At 40.5% G+C, this 4,722-nt stretch overlaps 1 pseudogene; it reads right to left on the bottom strand.

Annotated features, from left to right (window-relative positions):
* Positions 1–1,030: 1,030 nt before the first annotated feature.
* Positions 1,031–3,277, bottom strand: LOC101711200 (la-related protein 4B pseudogene; annotated as a pseudogene).
* Between the last annotated feature and the right edge of the window lie 1,445 nt (positions 3,278–4,722).

The raw sequence follows: 4,722 nt of genomic DNA, 5'->3' as shown, positions 1-4,722 counted from the left end.
TTCTGTCCTCCACCAGCCAAAGTGGGAGAAAAACCACAAACACCATTCTCTCATGGTTGCATACTTTAAATCCATGTGCTGATGTGGAGGTACAGGAAGACTACACAGGGAGCTGTCTAAGATGTGAACTCCCTCTGAGAGTGCTGGGATAGGGCAAGGGGTGGGAGGACATGGGCAGAAATGTGCTGGAAGCAGACACACCAGGCTGGGAGCCAGGCAGCTGGCTTTCAGGGATCAAAACAACATTGTAACATTGTGGCTTAACTTTGTGGTAAAATGTCAATGGGTAATAAAGTTTATATTTTCATTTACGTTCTATTCACAATGTACTTTGAATTTATCTTACATAATAGCCACTTAAAACTGGAGTAAGAAGTTAGTTGCTTGCAGTACATCAAAACTCAAAGGTATTTGATCTTTCTAGGGTGATCTCCACAGGTTCATTCTGCCCACCAGGATCAAAAAATGACTATTTATATATAAGACCCGCTAATGGCTTAGATGAAAACATAGCTCCCATGCCAGTGTGTCCGTGCCCTGACACCACCAGCCCCTTCTTCTGCAAGGCTGAGGCTACACTGTCAGTACCATCAGCCTTCACCCAACTGTTGGGACACCTACAAATACACACTTGCAGACCAATTATTAAAAAAAAAAAAAAAAAGCATAGTTCCTTTAATTTAGAAAAATTCACTATGTATAGCTTTCATTCAGACCCAAATGGAGACTTAATAAAAAATACCAATTTGTTAGGATAAATGCTTTTTTTTATCCTGAAAAAAAAATCAGATTTATGCATCACCTCCAGTTAAGCACCCACCTAAAATAACCTTTATATTAATTAAATCCTGAAAAATATATTTTTCTCAAAAGGGGGACAATCTGACTCACAGAAAAATAACTTGCAGGCATCCCATGGCCCTCACAAACACTGCAAGCTCCTAACCAGCAACTCATTCTCTTACTGAGTGGGAAGAGTTTTGTTTGTGGTTAATACAGCTCTTCCCTACCCCTCCCAGGCATGCAGTTTTCACTGAGGAGATTTTGGGGGAGTGTTCTGTTCTCTGCTGAGATGCTTCCCAACAGCTGGGGGCGAGGTCTGTGCCCAGGTTGCCTCCTCTGGTCTTTGGGGCTCTGGAAGTAGACTTGAGGATATGGGGCTCCCTGTATCTCTCCACGGGCTCAACAAAAGCTTCTTTTTCTCCTTCCCACAACTGACAGTGTTCGGCTTTTGTTCTTTTTGTGGTTGCAATGGGAAGGAAGGAGGCTCTTTACTCATTCTCTGACAAATCTCTGCCTAACTGGGGTTTTGTAATTCCATGGTAGCTCCATTCACCTGCACCGATTTACACGTGGTTGTAGTAAGGGCAGAAGGGAGCCTGTCCACACTATGGGTTTCCTTCTGTTTTTCTACCACCTTGGGATCCTTAGGTACATGGGCTGGGGAAGGGGATCATTCATATGTTGCTGATACAGCACAGGAGGCTGGCACTGAGGACTGGGGGACTGCAGGATTAGTGTTCATACTTGCATCTCCATTAAGGCTTCTTTCTTTTGATGATCCTACTATCAAACTAGAAAGCCTGCTTTCAAACAAGTCTTCTGTCTTCAAATTGCCTGCAGCTCCAGGTAAGGGGGGGGCAGTTGGACAGCCCAAGTTCGAAGCTTGGTGACAGAGGCTTTGATAGCATTAGAGACTGAGTCTGGCTGCTTGCAAACTTCTCCTCTCTTTTCTTTTGATAGCCAAAGGAATTTTTCCTTCCTCTCCCTAAACCAGGAGAAGATCCAAGACTACTTGGTTCCACATGCCCAGTTCCAATATCTCTCTTCCCATAAGCTGAAGGGTTTTCTATTTGTGTTCTATTTTGCCCTGTTTGCCTTGTCTCTGGGCTCCAGACACCGTTAATTAATCAATCTGCAGTGAAGTTAAATATTGAAGTGCTTTCTAGCAGCCCAGGTCCTCTCTCTGCACTAGGAATTGCATGGCACAGATGAGACTTACTAGGATTCCTGCTTCTAGGAGGATACTGTCTGAGTGAAGTCAAAGGAGATGTTGCATATTTGGAGGTTGGAGATATAAACCCATTTATAAGTCCAGTATTTGGAAATGGAGTTACCAAGGGTGGATCAAGATAGCTATGCATTGCTGACCACATCTGGGGGGTAATCAGGCTGTACAGAGGAAACTGCTGCTGGGGACTGTATATTGGAGGTGAATAAAATGATGTTGTGTAACACTGCTGTGTATAAAGGTTCATGTCCAGAGGTCTAAATTCATTCTTTGGCAAAAATGTATTTATAGCTATTGCCTTTGCTTTTATCCGTGCCTTAATTGGTTTTTCTTGAAGAGTTTTGACTTCTCGCAGATATTTGTAAGCCTGCTTGCATCAGCTTCTGTTTCAAATGTAATAAACCAATTATCATTATAGGCAAATTCACAGTTTATGAATTTTGGTAAATTACCTCCTTTAAATAGTGCTTCTACTTCTTCCACAGGGGTAGATTCAGATATTTCATGCAATGTTACTATGCAATGGTTTTGATTTGGCCTTACTTTTTCTCCCTTCTCATCCACTTGGACTAAAGGTAAAGATCTTAGCACTTCAACAATCAAATCCACATCAGTACTGAGTTTCTTGATACGGTCAAGGTTAGCTACAGTTGTAACTGGCACATACTGATCACTATCCATCTGTGATATAAGATACATGTCACTCGCAAGATTCTCCCTAGATAAACAGAACTCTAATTTTTCTTAAGTACTTCCCAGGGGTCTTCCTGGCTTTCTGGTTGAGATTCATTTCCTCCTGTTTCATTATTTTCAGGCACCGAATCGTATTCAGAATTGCCCAGAGCCAGGGTGTTCATGTCTGTCTGGTCTGACTCCTGTACATCTGGGAATGCTGCATTCTCATGACTTCTGTCATCATCACCATTGCCATCTATCCCAGTGGGCTGCAGTCTGCTTGAGAGCTGGGAATCTCTTCCCATGTGGCACTCACACCAACAGCTGCGTTACTTGCTTTTAAATGTAACATGTGTCCCCCCCATACTTTTGCATTAGGGTTAAGCTCTGAAACCTTAGTTGTTGGTACCTGACTGACTCAGAGTTGGGATGGAACTTGTTTGAGAAGTGGTTTGAGATATAGGACCATTCATCAGATGAGAGCTGTCCTTTCCCTCCTGGATTCGCTGAGCCTGCTGTTCAGCCACAACTTTAGTGTCCTGATCAGAAGTCATGGTCTCCACTGGTAGAAGTTTAATGCTAATCTCAGAATGCTGTAATCTCAGCACCCTGGGAGGCTGAAGTAGGAAGATCACCATGTATGTCTCTCTGAGTTTGAAGTCTACCTTACAGCTAGTGTTAATCATGCTAAAAAGTTTTCTTATGCCGATCATTGTTAAGGTAGATTGGTTGCCTGTTTGTTTAGTTTTGTGTGCTCTCATCTTAATCTCATACATCATTTTTTCTTAGACTTGGTCTTATTGTAATGATTCATTTGGTACCTTATATTGATTCCAATGGCATTTTATGTATACAATTTCTAATTTCCATCATTATTCATCTACTGACATGGATTCTTATTTTATTCCTTATTTATGCAATGAGAATGAATCTACAGCACCTACTGAAGGCATATCGCTACTCTCAAGTCAATATTTTACTGGAAAACTGATTTTTCTCAACTTCTTTTGAAACATGATCCAATGCAGTGCTTCAGCATAATAACTGTCTTTGTTTCTGTATAGTTTTTTATCATGATTTCTTTCTCATTATTTAGGTTTTTTTTTTTAAATCATTAAGTTTATTGGTACATTTTAGGTTTATAATACAGTAACATTCATCGTTGGGATCTTATACCTTTACACGATGTATCTTGGTTCTTAGTTTTTCCCCATTCCCCTGCCCTGCCTTCACCCCCTCCAACCTTCACTATTCACAAAGACTTTGTTTCCATTTTTTTCCTTTTCTCATATTTTTTCTTTTCCCTTCTTTCCTTTCCACTTCCCCACCTACTTCCCCTAATCCTTTAGGCCTTTTCTTCCTATTACACAATATAATTATACATTTTGATCCTTTTTTACGCATTTAGTTTTCCACACCAGGGAAACTATTCAATATTTACACATGTGTCCTATTTATTTCACTTAAGAGTATGGTTTCAATGTGCATCCACTTAGCTATAAATGTCTCCGGTTTCTCATTCTTTATGGCTGAGTAGTACTCCATTTTATAAAAAATCCACATCTTCTTTATCCTGTCTCCAGTTGATTGGCAATTAGGCTATTTCTGAGTTTTAGCTATTACGAACCGTCCCCTATAAATGTGGGTGTGCATATATCACTGTGGTATGATTCTTTTAATTCTTTTGGGAAGATATCCAACAGAGGAATAGCTGGGTCAAATAGGACATCTAATGCTATTTGTTTGAATTATCTCCATATTGATTTCCACAGTGGTTGCACCAGTCTGCACTCCCACCAACAATGAAGAATGGTTCCTTTCTCCCCACAACCCTGCCAGCATTTGTTGTTGGTTGATTTCTTGATAGCAGGCATTATTTCTGGGGTGAGGTAGAATCTGTGTTGTTTTCATCTGCATCTCTGGGACAACCAGTAATGCTGAACATTTTTTCATATGTTTATTTGTTGCTTTTACTTCTTTGTCTGAGAAATGTCTGTTCATTTCAGTTGCCCATTTTTGAATTGGGTCTTTATATT

This window comes from Heterocephalus glaber, unplaced genomic scaffold (genome assembly GCF_053883595.1).
Source record: "Heterocephalus glaber isolate CG9 unplaced genomic scaffold, H.glaber_assembly_v1.0 deba00001504, whole genome shotgun sequence".
NCBI classification, from domain to species: domain Eukaryota; kingdom Metazoa; phylum Chordata; class Mammalia; order Rodentia; family Bathyergidae; genus Heterocephalus; species Heterocephalus glaber.
The sequence above is the reverse complement of the archived record's forward strand: the minus strand, read 5'-3'. Positions and strand labels throughout refer to the sequence as shown.